Consider the following 20,522-nt stretch of genomic DNA (forward strand, 5'->3'; position numbering starts at 1 on the left):
TTGCAGATAAACACACACACACACACACACACACACACACACACGCACACACACACACACACACGCCCACACACACACACGCACACACACATCTCATTAAAAGAACCCCTGCTGGGAGCAGAAGGGGGCCCCACCCCTAAGAGAACAGCTGCTACCAGCACAAGCATCAATTTAGCTCCCACGACATCCCACAATGCACCCTTACCGACCTGCCGCCGCTGCTGCTGTACGCGTGTGTGTATGAACCAGGACACAGCCATTCCCGCAGCCAGTCCAGAACAACACAGGGCAGTGACCGCTCAGAGCAGCTCACTGGCCTCTACCCAAACTCACCCTCCCTACCCTCCCGCCACTCCCCAGCCCTCCCCACCTCGTCCTGGGACGCGCAGAGACGAGACCGCTTCAAACCTGGGGTGATGGGAAAATAAAGCACTTACAAAAGGTGTAATCAATGCAGTGTGTGGAGATTCCTACTCCTATCCCGGAATCAGTTCTGCTCGTGTCTGCTTTATGGACCTTTATCAAAGTGCCTCGCAAGCGAACTCCCCCCAAAACCCCGCTCCAGGGAATATGGGCCGATGTTCGAAGCTGACGGAGGACGTTGACCTAGGTGCTGTGGGTAAATCTGTAATCTGTCGAAAGCCAGCCCAGAGGCACCAAAAAAAAGGCAGGATTCCCCCCTCAAACAAAGTTCCTCAGACGTACAGTCAGAGAGGTCACACGTCTGGAGTTTCTGGAGGCCCCTCCCCTAAGCCCCCCCACCCCCACCTTTGGAAAACTTCACTTGCCCTTTTGAGCAGAATGGATGATGCTGGCAGAGGACTGATCTGAAATCAGCACTTGTCTGTTTGCGTTAAGGAACATCAACAGAAAGAACAGTGTCAAAGGTCATTTCGCAATTATGAGGACTTCAAGCAAACAGAATATTTTGAGTTTTACACTGTATCTTGGGAGCTAGGGAGGCTTTAAGTAGACAACTCTATGCACAAACAGATTATTCCCTCTCCTTGCTCATTAGTCTGTATGAAAATCTACCAGAGTGAACGGACCGATGAAGCACTCCCAAGTAACTCTCTGAGCATGTCCATGGTCCAGTGAAGCAAACATGTTCAGTGGCCCACAGCTTATTATAACCGAACAGAAGGTAAAATATATGAGTAAAGAAAAATCTAAACATATGCTCAAAAAGGTCTATGTAGGCTAACTAGTGTAGTGTATGTAATAGGCACAGTTTTAACTGGGGTTACTTAAATGTCAATGAAAGTTAAAATTAGATTTTGGCATGAATCTCTGCAACTCCTCCAACAACCCATAGTTTAGGAAACTGATCTTAAGTATCTGTAACTTTCTTCAGTTTGAGTCTGTGATACTTTTGTCGGCCTAACTAAGGGTTTATTTAGACCACACCAGGACCACACCAGCACTTGATCTGAGTATGAATATGATTCCCATATTGATAGCATGTAATCCTAAATGCATGGTCACATCAGGACTACAATATATTTTGTCTCGTCATCTTAAATAACAGGCGGGCTGCATGACTCATAAATCAGCGGTTTTAACACTGTTTGATGTCTCGCCGTCTGCAGTGATTTCCCTTCGTGCCTGATTGGTCAAAACCGTTTCTGGGTCAAGGGTCATTCCCACGTAAGGACTACAAATGGAAGTTCGTTAAAAAAAAAGAGGCTGCACCCTGAATCCACCTGTGCCTGACACCCACTCGGGTCCCGGGGTCTAAAACGACTCACTCCTCGACTCTCTCTCACACTTACACTAACATAACTGCGAGCGCTAGAGTCTGTCAGTTCTGTGAGTTACTCACAGCACTCTTAACACTCATTCATAAATTCACAGGAATTACCAGCAGAACGACACAGAGACACGTCTTTCCGTCGTTCTAGTGCAGCCATTTATAGTCATACTTGTCTCAGGAAGCTTCTAAAAATACGGCTGTAATTATTCATGCAGTTAAGGTTGACTCTGTTGGACTGCCAGCTCCACACGTACACACGTACACACACATACACACACACATACACACACACACTCACGCACACACACACGCACACCACACACACACACACACACTCACGCACACACACACACACACACACACACTCACGCACACACACATACACACACACACACACGCACACACACACACACTCACGCACACACACACACACACACACACACACGCAGCCGCGCCGGATGGCGGGCGCGTGGCATTACACACACAAAGGCAGCAAGCGCGCCGTGACGCACGGATCCTCTCGGGCGACGGGCTGGACAATGAGGGAAAGTGATGAGCACCGTGCGCAATGCAAACGTCAGGATGCCTTCAGCAACGAGCAGAGCGTCAGCGCGAGGTTATCAGACTCTCACAGCAATGAGAGAGGGGGAGAGAGGGAGAGAGAGGGAGAGAGAGAGAGAGAGGGAGAGAGAAAGGGAGAGAAAGGGAGAGAGGGAGGAAAGAGAGAGAGAGGGAGGGGGGGAGAGAGAGAGAAAGGGAGGGAGAGAGAGAGAGAGAGAGAGAGAGGGAGAGAGAGAGAGAGGGAGGGATAGAAAGAGAGAGGGAGGGAGAGAGAGAGAGAGAGAGAGGGAGGGGGAGAGAGAGAGAGAGAGAGAGGGAGAGAGAGAGGGAGAGAATGATCCTGAGGGAATGGTCTGGGAGATCAGATGAGAGGAATGCTTTTGCTGCCAGCCTGAAACCATCCAAACTGTAACCCCAGAGTGACAACAAAGGACAGGATGGGAGCCGGCACTAATCCAAACTATGAGACATACACAGTCTGACCTGTGAGAGAAAGACAAACACAGTCTGACCTGTGAGAGAAAGACAAACACAGTCTGACCTGTGAGAGAAAGACAAACACAGCCTGACCTGTGAGAGAAAGGCAAACACAGTCTGACCTGTGAGAGATACACAGTCTGACCTGTGAGAGAAAGACAAACACAGTCTAACCTGTGAGAGATACACAGTCTGACCTGTGAGAGAAAGGCAAACACAGTCTGACCTGTGAGAGATACACAGTCTGACCTGTGAGAGAAAGGCAAACACAGTCTGACCTGTTAGAGATACACAGTCTGACCTGTGAGAGATGCACACAGTCTGACCTGTGAGACTAACACAGCCTGACCTGTGAGAGAAAGGCAAACACAGTCTGACCTGTAAGAGATACACAGTCTGACCTGTGAGCAAACACAGTCTGACCTGTGATACAAATACAGTGTGACCTATGATATATACACAGTCTTGCCTGTGAGGATTACAGCTACTCAAAAAAAGGTCAAAAAGTCACAAAGCGAGACAAAAAGAGGCTCATAAATACTGCATGGGTTGCCCAAAACGGAGACCATTATAATTACAGGAAGGGCAATGGACAGAATAGACACATACGACACACGTAATGAGGGGGGAACTGTGGCATAAATCAGACGGCTTCCTAAGACCAGGCCCAGCCGGGACGGCCGCGGCCCGAGCCGCGCGCTCTTTCCACCGAGGAGCTCCACCGCTTATTCCCCAATTTCCAGCGCCGCAAATCAAAGCGATCGATACGGCGCCCCGACGCGTCCATTAGCCGGCGCGGAGCGCGGCCTTGCCCCATTGCGCTAACGGGGAGCCGCCAGAGCGAAAAGGCCACCGCGTGCGCGCGGGGCACACGCCGTCCAGCACCCGGAGGAAGGCCGAGCCCCGGCACCTAGCGCTGATTAGCGAGCCGGAGTTTGAGAAATATAAATCCAACAACAAACGGGCCGCTCGTTTTCAGCTCCTCGGTCTCCCTCTTAGCTGCCCCCGCCTCCCCCTACTCTCCTCCCCCCGCCCCCAGGAACCCCAGCTGGCAGCAGCCCAATCCATGAGGGGGGAGGAAGGGGGGGGGGGGGGGAGGAGACACGTCCCGCAGAGCAGAGAAGCGCTAGGCTGCACCTCTAACAGCAGGTCAGGAAGGAGAGTTTGGGGGGAAGAGGAACGTCCTCCCCCCCCCCGGACGGTAGCAGCGTCCCCGCGAGCGTCTGGGCGCCCTGCGTCAGTCCTCAGAGAGCAGAGCCACAGCCGTCCTTCATCAGAGGGCAGCGAGAAGCAGCGCCGCATCCAGCACCAGCAGCAGCAGCAGCAGAGCCAAAAATAGCCCATCCATACGCACACAGGCTCCCTCTCATACACACTCTCTACACACACACTCATACACTCATACACTCTCATACACACACACGCGCTGTAAACATACACACACACACACACACACACTGTGAACATACACACACGCTCTCTCTCACACACACTCTCTCATACATACACACTCATACACACACATTCACAGTGAACACACATACTCTCTCTCTCTCATACATACACACTCATACACACACACTCACTGTGAACACACACACTCTCTCTCTCATATATACACATTCATACACACACACTCACTGTGAACACACACACTCTCTCTCTCTCTCTCATACATACACACTCATACACACACTTACGACACTTACGACAAACAGACACACACTATCTATCCCACACACACTGTAAACATGCACTCACTGTAAACACAAACACACACACACATTCTCTATCTTTCCATCACACACACTGTAAACAAACAAACATATACTGTTTGCACACACTCATGCTGCATGTACACTCTCACACAGACCCACATACACTGTATATAAGCACACAGACAGTCATATTCACAGAAGGGCACATACGCAAGGACACGCATGCGCACGCACACGCACACACACTCTCTCTCTCACTCCCACGCACACACGCACACACACACACACACGCACACACACACGCACACACACACACACACACGCACACGCACACACAGAGGGGCCGGAGGCAGCGGCACTGCACCACATTACTCACGGCTGACAGAGCTCGTTCTCATGGTCCTCCTCTCCGGTGCGGCGCGAGGGAAGAAAAGGAGCTGAAGGAAGGCAGCAGCGACGGAGGGATGGAGCAGGAGGAGGAGGAGCAGGAGGAGGAGGAGAGGTACGACGCAGAGGAGATTCCTCCCACCGGATCCTGCAGCGAGCGCGTCTGTGCCGGAGTGGGCGGCTGCGCGCCTGAGCTCTGCTCGCGTCACGCTTTTCATGAATGAGGGAGGACCAGCGCGAGCGGGGGAGGGGGGGGGGAGGGGGAGGGGCCCGCCCAGACTGAGCAGGGGACACTGCACGCCCAGGTGCGAGTGTGTGTGTGAGAGTGAGAATGTGTGTGTGTGTGTGTGAGAAAGAGTGAGAGTGTGTGTGTGTGTGAGAATCAGTGAGAGTGTGTACGTGTGCGTCTGTGTGCGTGAGAGAAAGGAGTTTGTGGCGCGTGATCAAGTGGTGGTGTGTGTGTTGTTGTGTGGGAAACGGAGTGTGTGTGGCATGCAAGTGTGCTGTGTGTTCAGTGGTTGTGTGTGAGAAGTGTTTGTGTATGTGTGTGTGAGTTTGAAGTGTGTGTGGAGATGTGTGTGCATGGTGTTGTGAGTGAAGTCATTGTTGTGGTGGATGTGTTGTGTGTTTGAGAGAGAGTGTGTATATATGTGTTTGTGTGTGTGAGAGAGTGTGTGTGTGTGTGTGTTTGAGTAGGAGAGTGTGTGTGTGTGTGCATGTGTGTGTTTGAGTAGGAGAGTGTGTGTGTGTGTGCGAGAGAGAGTGTGTATATATGTGTTTGTGTATGTGAGAGAGAGAGAGTGTGTGTGTGCGTGTGAGTGTGTGTGTTTGAGTAGGAGAGTGTGTGTGTTTGTGTGCGAGAGAGAGTGTGTATATATGTGTTTGTGTGTGTGTGTGAGAGAGAGAGAGAGTGTGTGTGTGTGCGTGTGTGTGTTTGAGTAGGAGAGTGTGTGTGTGTGTGTGTGTGTGTGCGAGAGAGAGTGTGTATATATGTGTTTGTGTGTGTGTGAGAGAGAGAGAGAGAGAGAGTGAGTGGGTGTGTGTGTGCGTGTGTGTGTTTGAGTAGGAGAGTGTGTTTAGGGCGCACAGGGGAACGTGTCCCTGATGGTGCTCGTGTGCGTCAACAAAAGTGAGAATGTGTTTGTCTGTGTGGAAACACGCATTTGTGTGAATGTGTTCGCAGTGACGCCATCACCATTCATGTCAGCAAACACATGCCTGTGGCTATATATAGCCGGCTTAGCGTTCTTTTCTGCGATTTTTACTAATTATGTCTGCACCCCGACAGCTTTTGAGAGCAATTTCCCCTTTGTGAGTTGATCACTTGTGCGTCAGTCACAGAGCTAATCGCCCCGCAGAATCACATGCGAGAGCTTCGGAGAGCTTAGCCTCATTAAGAGGTCTGAGACCCCAGGTCCTTGGTGGGGGGGGGGGGGAGGGTGTATCGGACACGTCCGCCCGCTCCCCAAACGCCGGAGTGGGCCGTGGCCTTCGGCCTAGTTTAACAGGAAACTCTCCATTTGAACTGAGCAACTGATGGCAGCGTTCACAGGGTGGGGTTCGAGGAACTACGCCGGGTCACAGGGTGGGGTTCGAGGAACTACGCCGGTCACAGGTGGGGTTCGAGGAACTACGCCGGGTCCAGAGTGGGGTTCGAGGAACTACGCCGGTCACAGAGTGGGGTTCGAGGAACTACGCCGGGTCACAGGGTGGGGTTCGAGGAACTACGCCGGGTCACAGAGTGGGGTTCGAGGAACTACGCCGGGTCACAGAGTGGGGTTTGAGGAACTACGCCGGGTCACAGGGTGGGGTTCGAGGAACTACGCCGGGTCACAGGGTGGGGTTTGAGGAGGTACGCCGGACCACAGGGTGGGGTTCGAGGAACTACGCCGGGTCACAGGGTGGGGTTTGAGGAGGTACGCTGGACCACAGGGTGGGGTTTGAGGAGGTACGCCGGACCACAGGGTGGGGTTTGAGGAGGTACGCTGGACCACAGGGTGGGGTTTGAGGAGGTACGCCGGACCACAGGGTGGGGTTTGAGGAGGTACGCTGGACCACAGGGTGGGGTTTGAGGAGGTACGCCGGACCACAGGGTGGTGTTTGAGGAGGTACGCCGACCACAGGGTGGGGTTTGAGGAGGTACGCTGGACCACAGGGTGGGGTTTGAGGAGGTACGCTGGACCACAGGGTGGGGTTTGAGGAGGTACGCGATCCAGGGTGGGGTTTGAGGAGGTACGCCGGACCACAGGGTGGGGTTTGAGGAGGTACGCCGGACCACAGGGTGGGGTTTGAGGAGGTACGCCGGACCACAGGGTGGGGTTTGAGGAGGTACGCTGGAACCACAGGGTGGGGTTTGAGGAGGTACGCTGGAACCACAGGGTGGGGTTTGAGGAGGTACGCTGGACCACAGGGTGGGGTTTGAGGAGGTACGCTGGACCACAGGGTGGGGTTTGAGCAACGGGTGGTGCTGAGATGGGCGTACAAACCGCGGGACACCAGCTATACCTATTGGCAAAAATCGGCCCGAAAGAGTGTTGATGCAACGGTGTCACCCGTTCATTTTCAGTGGACCCCTCACTCTGGGGCATCCCATAAGGATCCTTGGCTATCCAAAATCATGTGTCACCCCTCCTCCTCATGCTGCTGGAAAACCAGACCACCCCCACCTTTATTCATACGCGTTGGGACCGAAATGACACCAAAGGCATTAAAGAAAACACAGGAGATGGCTGCTGGGTTGCTCATCCGGTTAAGGCACTGTTGCAGCAATCGCCCAGGGAGGGAAGGAGGGGCCGCGTCCGGCCGCTCGGCGACCCCAGTCGGCCAATCGGACGGCCACAGTCCGCTGGCTTAAGCAGTGCCACTCCTGCTCACGCTGTGCAGCTCACCGCCGCTACCTAAAAGGTTAAAAGGCAGGCAAAGGAGAGGACGCACGGCGACATTCTCCGGAAACATGGAAGAGCTCAGTGATGAGTGGAGACACAGGCGTGCTGAAATTCAGGTTTCATAGCTCTCCGTTACCTTCCATAGATGCCCCTCTGAAAAGACCCAGAAATAACCGCACACATCACATTAGAGGTGCGGGGGGGGGGGCTGCTTTTCATAGCTACCCAATTCCCTACTCTCCCTGCACTCCCAGGCCACATATGGCGCGCTCAGTCCCCCGTGTGGCACTGTCAAGTCCTGTGTTCTCTGAGATCAGCCAACGGGGACGAGAGCAGCGAGTCACGCTTCCCTCGGGGTGAGACCAGCAGCGCTTCACAGAACTGAAGGGTCCCAACAATACACGGACTCACACTCACACTTGTGCAGAAACGCACTCACAAAAACACAATGCACGCACACACACACACGCTCATACCTGTACACAGACACACATTCATACTCGTGCAAAATTGCACTCAAAAACACAACGTACGTATGCACACACACAAACACACACACACATATACACCTGCTAATACATGCACATAGACACACATTCATAAACTCGAACATGTACGGTACTCTCTCTCTCTCTCTCTCTCTCTCTGACACAAACACAAATACATTACACACACTTTGCACGCAATGAGAAACCCATTCAACTCCAAACTACATGCAAACTAATCCGGCACAGTAGATTGCACAAATATGACTGAAACCAATCCATCTGCTATTGTTTTTCTCCAGTAGATGGTTTAATAGAAATGAGCTCTAGATGCAGTACATCTGACAGTGGGACTAACGGAGGTTAAGCACTGCAACGAGATTAAATCCTCGCGCGGTAACGCCAGCCTCACTCCGACGAACGCCTGCGCTTTGCGAATGTGAATGTGCTAACAGAGCGGTTGCTTGCTAACAGAGCGGCTGCTTGCTAACAGAGCGGTTGCTTGCTAACAGAGCGGCTGCTTGCTAACAGAGCGGTTGCTTGCTAACAGAGCGGCTGCTTGCTAACAGAGCGGCTGCTTGCTAACAGAGCGTTGCTTTCTGCAGTAGCAGGAACGGCGCTGCTTGCTAACAGAGCGGTTGCTTGCTACAGAGCGGCTGCTTGCTAACAGAGGGTTGCTTGCTAAACAGAGCGGCTGCTTGCTAACAGAGCGGTTGCTTGCTAACAGAGCGGTTGCTTGCTAACAGAGCGGTTGCTTGCTAACAGAGCGGTTGCTTGCTAACAGAGCGGTTGCTTGCTAGCAGATCGGCTGCTTGCTAACAGAGCGGCTGCTTGCTAACAGAGCGGTTGCTTGCTAACAGAGCCGGAGCCGGCCGTCGGCGGTTACCTCTCGAGCAGGTGATTGTCATAGCCCCCGAGGCGCCCTTTTTACGCACGCGGGTCCCGGCGGCGGCGCGGCCGGCTCTGCGGCTCGATCGGGCCTTCTCCTGCCCCTCACCTGCGGGGGAAGGTGAACCCAACACCGCCACTGTGAAAACCGCGAGCCGCCTCTGCCCGTTTTACCACAACGGCGCGTTCATTAACGAAAACGGCAATCGTCGCCCCGTCCTCGCCGCCTTCTGTTTCCGTCGCTGCTCTGCTTTCGAACTAGCCGCCGCTACGCGACTCCGTCGAACGCGGCCTGTCGACGCTAACGTAGCCCCCCGCTGCGCGTCACCGCTGTTTTACGGTCGCCGGGCACCGCGCCTGTTGTAACGGGGCCTCGTTGCGTAACCTTCGCCTTGCAGCCGAGCGCAGCTCTAGCGCAGCGAATGCGCTCTCGCCTGAAGCAATGTTTACACACGCACACACACACACTAGCGCGCCGTGCCGCGACGCGATGTGGCATTTCAGTCTTTTACGAGTTTGGTATTTGAAGCCTGAGTAATCGTTCTGTTTGCGGTCCCCCGTTATAAAACTGGGGGGGGGTCTGATGTTCAGCGTGACGGCGTCTCCGCACACGCTGTAATGATGCCCTGGAGAGATCCCTCCTCCCTCCCCCTCTCCCTCTCCCTCTCCCCCTCCCCTCCGCCCCCCAGCTGGCCCAAGCCTCCGGGCGGCAGCAGCTCCGGCAGACGGTGCGGTCCTCATCTGTCACCGTCACCGGAAAGTGTAACAGTCCCCACTACGCAAATGTTTCTCCGCTCACAGAGACGACGAGCACCGCACAAGGCGTGATTCAATCCTTCTGCACTGTGGTTCGTGGTTTTTCCAGTGCCTGGATGCATTTTGTTTATTTCCATTCCTGAGGTACTTGTTTAAGAAAGGAAATGTACGCTTAACATTTGCCTAAGCGCGTTATTGGAAGTGACGTGAAGTGGCTGAATGCGTAAACTGAATCCATTATGTGTCCCTCGCTGTAGATCCCAAATATCCAGCAGCACATACACACAGCTGACAGCTCACACACACAGCAGAATGAAATGGATAGCACACACGCTACATGAAGCTAACACTCTGCATACAGACGACAGCATACACACACAGCTGAATGCATATACAAGTAGCTGAGAGTCAATGAAACGGATAGCACATGAGCTACATGAAGCTAGCACACTGCATATAGCTGACAGCAGGCGTTAGCAGCAGACTGCCCAGAATGCACCCAACAGCATGTACTGTACGCTCAGCTGTGATGGAAGACTCCAGTTTTAATTACGCTCCTGTTAATGGGTCACCATCATTTACTTTTCCGAGCACGAGGCATGTTCTATAGAGAATTTCACATCTTAAGAATCATTCATAGTGTGGGACAAATAGCTTCATTTTAAAAGGCTGCCAAGAGGCTGGCCCTGATGAAATGCCAGTTCAGAGACCTGATGAAGCAAACCCGCCCATCTTTATTAATATTAAGGAGTTGCTGGGTGGCTTATCCTGTTAAGGCGCTGATTTGATGTCAGACGGTGGCGAAGGGCCCCACTGTCTGGCGTCAAATCCGGGCCGCGACAGCGACTGCGCCATCGGCCCCGCAGGAAGGCGAGCGACTGGCAGGATGTTCGTCCGGGGAGGACGGGGTCCGGTCAGCATCGCAGCCCCTGTCTCGACGTGCAACAGCGACTCCTCTGGATTGGGCGCTGGCAGCCTGTCTGTGGGGCATGCACGTGAAGCGCAGGCCTGCTCCGTGCGACGACCGCGCGGCTCAGACAGGGGACTGCAGAGAGCACAGAGATGGCGGCCGGCTGTAGCCTATAAGCTTCTGAGAAGAACATGAACCCGCCCGTCTGCTCTCATTGGACGTTCACACCTGCATTATGAACATGAAACGTGGTTCCAAATGATTACAGAAAAGGGAAAAAGTGATAGAAATATTAAATAAATAACTGCACTAGCCATTAAGGGCTCCGGCCATTCGAACACAAAAACCACCGTCTTAAATGGTTCTTCGTACAAAAGAGATTTGCTTGAAAGGTCTGGTAATAAGCGAACGTTAAGAGTTAAACAAATACTGTCAAGAGCAGAGATGCAAGCTGGATATTTTTAAAAAGCTAATCAGCGGAGAACAAATGGAGACAATGGGAAAGCCAAGGCACATATGGGCTCGTTAATGACTGAGCAATACGAGGGGGGGGGGGGGCGTGTCGGAGTGTGGGGGCCTGTGGGGGAAGGAGGGAGACAGGGAGAACAGATGCTCCGGTCCCAGGCGGGCGGGGGTGGGGGGGATTTAAACATTCAAGGGTGGGGATGAGGGGAGCCACTCCACACGAACCACGAAAGCAATTGCCCAGACCTCTCTTTGGTTGGCCTCTCAGGGTTAATGTGTAAAATTACATAAGATGACATTTAAATGAATCATCTGGCACATGGCTGACATTCTATGGGTAATGAAAACAGGGCTGCCGAGAATGTGAAATGTGGGAGCTGTGATGTAAAATAAAATGAGGCTTCTTTTGAGTTCCGGAAAGAGCAGATGATCAAACAGCGCTTCTCTTCTGAACTAGCTCCTGTTGCTCACTGACATCCTGCTCAGTGCGTCACCAAAACACAAACTGAGCAGTCCTGACTGAACAGTACTCATCCACAGACACAAACTGGTCAGCACTGACTGAACAGCACTCATCCACAGACACAAACTGGTCAGCACTGACTGAACAGCACTCATCCACAGACACACTGATCAGCACAGACTGAACAGTACTCATCCACAGACACAAACTGGTCAGCACTGACTGAACAGCACTCATCCACAGACACACTGATCAGCACAGACTGAACAGTACTCATCCACAGACACAAACTGAGCAGCACTGACTGAACAGCACTCATCCACAGACACACTGATCAGCACAGACTGAACAGTACTCATCCACAGACACACTGAGCAGCACTGACTTAGGGAAATATGTCTACACATTCAGACGCTCATTCAGACTAAGCCAAAGCTAAACACGCCTTTTGTTAATTTTTTGCGGCCCTAGAACTGCAAATACGGAAAACCATTTATTGTTAGTTGCTCAGCCCAGCGCATGCACACATAACTGCTAACATGCACATAATGGGGCTGAACAGGCCGACAGAGGAAATGTCCGGTTGCATAAACACAGAGTTCAGTTAAAGATTGACCAGGAGATCTGTGGGTCCACTGCACGGCTCCTGTTTGCTTTCCCAGCACCCGTCTGGGCCAAACTAGGCACAGATTCCAAAGGTCACCCCGCCTACAAACATAAACACATTAACTGAAACTAACAGCGTGCGTCAGCAAACACATTTTAAATGTCAGCGAGGAAGAGGGGGATAACGCTGAAGAATAGGGGGGATGTTCACGCGGAGAAGGAGAACAAAGGCGCGGAAGAGGAGGATGTTAGTGAGGATGGTAATGAGGAAGAGGCAGACAACCGTGAGGAAGAAGAGGACATTAGCAAGAAAAAAGATGAGCCTTTCTTGCAGATCTCCTTGGATGCTGTGAAGGACAGAAGAAGCACAGTGGTCTGGGGAGGAAGAAGAGAACAGAACACTCGGGGCTTTTCAGTCCCCGCTCTGACTCCTAGATTTGATAATGCAGGGAGCAGCCAGAAGGCAACCAGCCCCAACAGCACACATCTATCACAGCACACAACTATCAGAGCACGCATCTATCACAGAACACATCTATCACTTCACTTAGGCTATCTATCACAGCACACTTCTATCACAGCACACATCTATCACAGCACACTTCTATCACAGCACACTTCTATCACAGCACACAGCCCAGTCTGCACACAACACACACCGGGACCACAGACCACATTACAGACAACCTCAAAAGACACCTCATGCAGTCCCCATGCAGTGATGTCCTTTCAGGAAACAAAGAGTGTGTTTTGTTGCATGGCAACATTTACAAGATGTGCATGTACATCAATCTGCACGTCATACTTTCCCATTTTGGCTGTCTCTAGAGAAAGATCTTCAATGAATTTACTTCAAGTTCTGAGCAGCAACGCATGATAAATCGTCACGAGACATTTCCTTCTCCCTCGGCCAGTTCAAGAGCAGGTCCACCTACGCTCCCCAGCTGGGCTCCTGGGGGCGTGGCCTGTCACCAGGCTGAAATCTGTGGCGGACAGGGCTCCGCCTACCCCTCGCCCCACTGTAAGCTACACCAGGCCAGGTCTTTTACCAGAGCTCATTACTATTTCACCAGCGGCGGAACGGCCGCAGTGACAGCTCCTGTGTCCCCTGCATTAATAACACACCGGCCACATCCACCCAAGAGGCTGAAAGGTGTTTACCTTACTCCACACACACACACACACACGCGCACTCTCGAGGCAGTTTCCAGGAAGAAGTGTCACTCAGTTCTTACAGGGAAAAAGGTAGGGCACCTCTACTGAGCTACAGAGCCACATGTTTGAGCTGAACCTGAGATACTGCAGAATCCAATGAGGGGTCTGCCGTTGGAGTTGGGGATCCCAGTGGATCTAAGCAGGGTTTCTATAGTGATAGAATTCAGGATCTTAGCAGATCCAATGAGGAGCTGGTGCTTGAACATGGGATCCTAATCAATCCACTCAAGATACTAGTGGATCAATATAGGAGCTTAACTGATCCACTGACTAGCCTAGTGTTTTAATTCGCCATCTTAATGTCCTAGGCCATCTTAATGGATCTGACTACTGAGCAGCTCATTATGAATACTGGATTTTAACTGATCACGATCCATGAGCAGCTCAATGTGTGAATATGGGATTTTAACTGATCTACTGAGCAGCTCAGTGTGTGAATCTGTGATCTTAACTGATCCACTGAGCAGCTCAGTGTGTGAATCTGGGATCTTAACTGATCCACTGAGCAGCTCAGTGTGTGAATCTGGGATCTTAACTGATCCACTGAGCAGCTCAGTGTGTGAATCTGGGATCTTAACTGATCCACTGAGCAGCTCAGTGTGTGAATCTGGGATCTTATTAGATCCTCTGAGGGGTCTGGTGTTCATCAGGGCCATTAAATCAGAGCTGCACTGATCCTCCCCCTCATCCCTACGAGACAGTGAAAGAGAGCAGGTGGTGCGCAGTCACAGAAACAAGGGAATCTCTGCCCACCGCACACACACGTCATCACACTCCAGCCCAAACCCTGTGACACTACCACCCTCTCCGGAGAACACGGCCCCCACGCAAAGCCCTGTGCGACTGCCTCGATGAAGCAGCACCTCTGCACCTACGGGCTCTGTTCCTCTTTGCCCCTCCCCCTCCCCCTCCCCCCTCCCACATACAAGGACAAACCCTGCCTCCTTTTATCCTCCAGCTGCCTCTGCCTTCAAAGAAAACATACAGACACAAAGGTATGTTCTCCTTGGTCGTAACCGACACAAAGGGAGCAGAACATGTCCTGCTTAAAAACACAGTGCTGGACTGCTGAAGAGATTGGTGTTTTGTAGGGAGATGAGCGCAAAGCACCGACTGACGCAGATTGTATATGGCGGAAAAGATGTAGGATTATAACGGCACTGGGACTGCCACACCAGGCCCGGGCTCAGTGGGAGTTACATAACGAGAGTCAGCCGCTCCCAGGAGAATCTGTCCATTTCCTACTGAAACCCCGCGTAAGCCCACAGAGGAAACGCGAACGCAGCAAAGACGCAGCATTAATCCTTTACGTCACGTGTGTGAAGGGCACGCCTTCCTGCTGGAAGCAAACAATGCTGCTCTAATGTCCTGAGCCGTCAGTGAGAAAGGCTGGGATGATGAAGAGGGGGATGTTAATGAGGGAGAGAGGGATGTTTGTGAGGAAGTGAGGAAGAAGCGGATGTTGGTGAGGAAGAGGGGGATGTTGGTGTGGAAGACGATGGTGTTGGTGTGGAAGAGGGGGTGGTGGTGTGGAAGAGGGGGTGTTGGTGTGGAAGATGACGGTGTTGGTGTGGAAGAGGGGGTGGAAGACGACGGTGTTGGTGTGGAAGAGGGGATGTCAATGAGGAAGAAGAGGATGTCAGTGAAAAAGAAAGAACATTCCACACAGAAAGGCCCAGGCCGGGATTCGAACCCAAGACCTTCTTGCTGTGAGGCGACAGTGCTACCCAGTAGTGAGGTCACTGCAGAGCATAAAGTGAATTTAAGGACAGGAGGATGTGAGAAATGGGAGATTAGGGAGGAGTGAGGGGTCACTAATTGGACATGAGAGGATACTGAATAAGGGTTTGTGATGATGGCCTCAGCTGCTCTGTGATGGCCTTTCCTACGCTGCAGTTTAAATGCCTTCCCTCCCCATGAGGCCCTGCAGGCAGGAGTAATTATAGAGCCACAGCACAGCCAGAGAGTACACACTCACTGCTACTGACACGCTATATACCACTCACACACACTCACTGCTACTGACACGCTATATACCACTCACACACACTCACTGCTACTGACACGCTATATACCACTCACACACACTCACTGCTACTGACACGCTATATACCACTCACACACACTCACTGCTACTGACACGCTATATACCACTCACACACACTCACTGCTACTGACACGCTATATACCACTCACACACACTCACTGCTACTGACACGCTATATACCACTCACAGCTACTGACACGCTATATAGCACACACACACTCACTGCTACTGGCACGCTATATACCACTCACACACACTCACTGCTACTGACACGCTATATAGCCTACCACTCACACACACTCACTGCTACTGACACACTATATACCACTCACACACACTCACTGCTACTGACACGCTATATACCACTCACACTACTGCTACGACGCTATATACACACACACACTCACTGCTACTGGCACGCTATATACCACTCACACACACTCACTGCTACTGACACGCTATATACCACTCACACACACTCACTGCTACTGACACGCTATATATCACTCACACACACACACAGCTACTGACACACGCTATATTAATATACCACTCACACACTCACTGCTACTGACACACGCTATATACCACTCACACACACTCACTGCTACTGACACGCTATATACCACTCACACACACTCACTGCTACTGACACGCTATATACCACTCACACACACTCACTGCTACTGACACGCTATATATCACTCACACACACTCACTGCTACTGACACGCTATATACCACTCACACACACTCACTGCTACTGACACACGCTATATACCACTCACACACACTCACTGCTACTGACACACTGTATACCACTCACACACACTCACTGCTACTGACACACACTATATATCACTCACACACACTCACTGCTACTGACACACACTATATATCACTCACACACACTCACAGCTACTGACACACGCTATATTAATATACCACTCACACACACTCACTGCTACTGACACGCAAACCACTCACACACACTCACTGCTACTGACACACGCTATATACCACTCACACACACTCACTGCTACTGACACATGCTATATACCACTCACACACACTCACTGCTATTGACACATGCTATATACCACTCACTCACTGCTACTGCTCACAGACACACACACTATTTACCACTTACACACACTCACTGCTAATGCTCACAGAGAGACACACACACACACACACCGCTCACAGCAGCTAAACCAACACAAACATACACACTCTTCAGATGTACAATAGATCACAGTAACACCACTGTTTTTTCAGACCCTATACCTATTATTTCAATACATTATTAAACACATATGCTTACATACATCCCACTCACATTCCATACAGCAGAACAAAATACAGAGAGGTCATGATAAGAGGCCCGTCAGAACGTCTCCACAAGGGACAGTCAATTTTAATTCAGTGCAGAGGTAATGTGGCAGGGCGTAAGCAGTTTTATTTATCAAAGAGGACCATAGTGAGATTCTGATATTCAAAACAGGCCATTGGGTGAAGCAGGCTGAATTTCCGGAAGGCGTCCTTTCTGAGAGGTCAGTGTGGAGGAGGAGTTTGCTGAGGGAGACAGGCAATCACACACACTCTGCCTGCCGTCTCTGCACTCCCCTTTTGTTTGGCTTCTTCTGCTCGAGTGCACTTAGGAGATGCAAAACAAACAGCAGAGACATACAGTACACTTACAGTAGCACATTCCCCGCACACGCACACACATGCCCTCCACCCGCCCCCACACACACATACTGTACCTCACACGTGCACGCACATAGATACACACTTGCGCCCCCACACACACACACACCACATGTACACACGCACACGCACTTGCGTGCAAAATACTCACACATACACACGTGCGCGCAGACACATATGCACATATACACACGCACACACACACTCCCCACATGTACACGCGCACACTTATATGCACATAGTAGGCATACACACACGCTAATACGCGAGTGCCCGCAAACACGAGACACACACTTGTGCACACATCACGACAAGCACGTTCACCCACGCGCGGGCGCGCACAGCAGCCTCCGTTGCACTGTCACGTTCACACGGCTGATACTATCTCACTCAGAGATAAGAGATCTGCAGTCTCCAGCAGCTTCACTGGAGACAGGGGTAAACGTGTGGGACACGAGGGGACAGCACTCCTCCACCTTTCCCCCGCCAGCAGCCCCTATCGGCGTCCTATCACTGCTTATAAATACAAATGAATCACCACCACAGAGTCTACACCAAGGAGAGTGATGTGCACGCACAGCTGAAAAAATACTGTGACAGAGCATTGCACAGCAAGGAGTCTTGTAATAAGACCTGTTTGGATCTAATCTAATATGAACACACTGCTATGTCCCCTCTAATAAGAACGCACTGCTAGGACACCTTTAATAAGAACACACTGCTAGGACCCCTCTAATAAGAACACACTGTTATGACATCTCTACTACCACTGCAAAGCTCAATGAACGTCAATGTTTTGTGGCTTTTGCTTTCAACACCACAGCTATGCCAATTATGCAAGCGTAAACAGCTTGAAATCCAGCACACCTATATCCTGCACAAAAATCAGGTGCACATATTTCCATCATTAATACAGCATTGCTTTCAAATCAAAATATAGGCTATTACCAGCACCATTTATTGTCTTGTACACGACTTGTAGTCTAAATGCTATGCTATATATAAATGCTAGTATTCTCAGCACTACAATTCCAAGGAGTAGAGAATAAACACAGAAAAACAGAGATGGAATGTCTGCCCATACTGTATTTTAACGCGCCTGGTACTAAAAATGAGATTTTACTTCGTAACACTTCAATATTTAGCCTACTTCGGTGCAATTCCCTTCATGTAGCCTACACATACTTATGGTGTTCAAAAACCACTTGACCAGGCCTAGTTGAGCTGCCTAATAACATGGTTTAATGTTTGAACTCAAACAACCCACCTGTGTACGTAGGCCTAAAGAATGAAAAGACGGGGGGGGGAAATCAAAAGCTAAGCACTTAATTAAGGTGCTGCGGGATAGATAAGTGCCTGACAGACCGTGGAAAAGCACACATTTCAATTACAGTGTCCCAGACTAAAAGTCACCGTGTTCTTTCACAGTGCTCCAGAGAAAGATACTGAAAGCACTTCCCGTCAAGAGAGAAAAACGTTCAATTCTGATAGGCTTTTAACCTTTCCCAGCCGTTGGTAATATCCTTAATAATATAGGCTAACTGAAGAAATCTTATTCTTTCAGAGTCCCTCCCCAGTGGTTTTGTTTTCCGAAGACATGATCTCTGGTCACCAATAATATGCCTCACATGATTTTCATGATAATTAGCCTATTCGCGCAGCTATTAAAATATTGCCTTGATTCCAACCACGTAGCCTACATCCCTCTTTAAAGCATTCAGGAAAGGCTGAGTGTGCCTTTTTCAGTCATAAATATTCATTGGATCATGGATCCTGTCTCCTCTAACTGGTACCAGTTCCCATGTTAGAACAGAAATCAGTCCACACTGAAATCAGCAGTAACACACTCACTGATTGAGTTAGTTTGTCTTAAAGGCATACTATGCAGGATGTATACCTTAAGAATATTATAAAATAACCATGCTAACGCATATCTATGATGGACTGGCAATTTCTGTCTTTATGTGCTTTTTCCAAATTTGTGCAAATTTACTTGTATTTGTTATTCTAAAATGTTCTCAGGACGTTTCTGGGTGTGGCGCTCTTTTCTGTGTGGGAAGGGGTGGGGGTGGCTACAGAGCCTTTGGTTTGGGATCAGATGTCAGTGGAGCGCTTGTTGCTAGCTAGCTAGCCAGTGAAGAAACCTAGATACAGCCAAGCAAAAGGACAAGACGACAGTGTTAACTCTTGACAGTGTTAACTCTTGTTCAAGAACAAGAGTTAACACTGGAATTGCTTTTCCTCAGTGGAGTCAGCTGAAGTTCGCCGAGGGGATAAAAAGCAACGCTAAGTTCTGTTGGACCTGTAAGCAATGTTACCTCTAGCTACGCAGCAAGCTACGTTACACGGGGTACTTGGGCTTGGGCTGAGCGAGTGGGATTGAAGACAGAGGCAGAGACTTCACTGATTGTAAACACGTAACCACAGCAAGGTTAAAACATCCTGCATAGCATGCCTTTAAGCCAAGTACTAACTGTGCTACTAGCTCCTTGAAAGCAGGAAGAAGATCTGGCCCAAGCTTGTATTTGCCTTATTAGTACCTGACCTGTAACTTTACCCTTTTCCAAAAACCAGAGCTGGACAGCTACAGAGGCACCGATCATTAGAGTCACAGGAGGACACTTAAGACAAGGGTTTCGCGGAGCTCAGGAGAGGGAACACAATCGCCAGCCCCGCGATCCCTAGCCGCACAGAGGCAGTGGCAGCTCACTTCCACAGTTCAGGTATCACAGCGTGAAATCCGAGAGAAACAAATAAATCCATCAAGGAAACCCAGGTCATCCGTCAGATCCATCTGTCAGAGCGAACCAAAAACATCCAGGAATACACACGCCTTTTTCAACTATTAGGCTACACTCCGTTATAAGGGACAAGGATGGATAGTATTAAGCAAATATTTATTTCTTCATAAACACTGCATCGGTAGTGTTTCTGGAGAAAAAGAATACAGCTTGTATGGAAACCACCGAGAAAGCGGATTACTTAAAATAACCCTAATATATAATTATCCAGCTGTAAATCGCCACGTTCTCCATAGACTGACTTACTGGTCAGCGTCCCATTTTCCTGCACCAGGCGAAGCTGCCCTTCCACCTCTCAGAACAGAAGCCTACAAAAACACACATTGTTCTTTCATGTTAACTGCAGACTGAGAGAATGCAGTGCAGGCCTGAGGCATGCTACTCTGCAAACAGACC

General features: G+C 50.6%; 1 protein-coding gene across 4 annotated transcripts in view; it reads right to left on the reverse strand.

Moving 5' to 3' along the window:
* Window positions 1–20,522, reverse strand: part of LOC135250816 (mitogen-activated protein kinase kinase kinase 13-like) — a 45,086-nt gene that overhangs the window by 21,267 nt on the left and 3,297 nt on the right. The window contains exon 1 of one of the 4 annotated variants that reach the window (XM_064327559.1): window positions 9,153–9,245. The exons of 1 other annotated variant lie outside the window; for it this stretch is intronic. The gene's annotated coding sequence lies outside the window, so the exon portion shown is untranslated. Of the gene's footprint in view, window positions 1–437; window positions 495–4,885; window positions 5,071–9,152; window positions 9,246–20,522 lie in introns of those variants that run through there. 2 more of the 4 variants (XM_064327556.1, XM_064327558.1) reach the window with 2 other exon arrangements.

The sequence above is a fragment of the Anguilla rostrata genome, chromosome 3, assembly GCF_018555375.3.
Source record: "Anguilla rostrata isolate EN2019 chromosome 3, ASM1855537v3, whole genome shotgun sequence".
Lineage (NCBI taxonomy): Eukaryota > Metazoa > Chordata > Actinopteri > Anguilliformes > Anguillidae > Anguilla > Anguilla rostrata.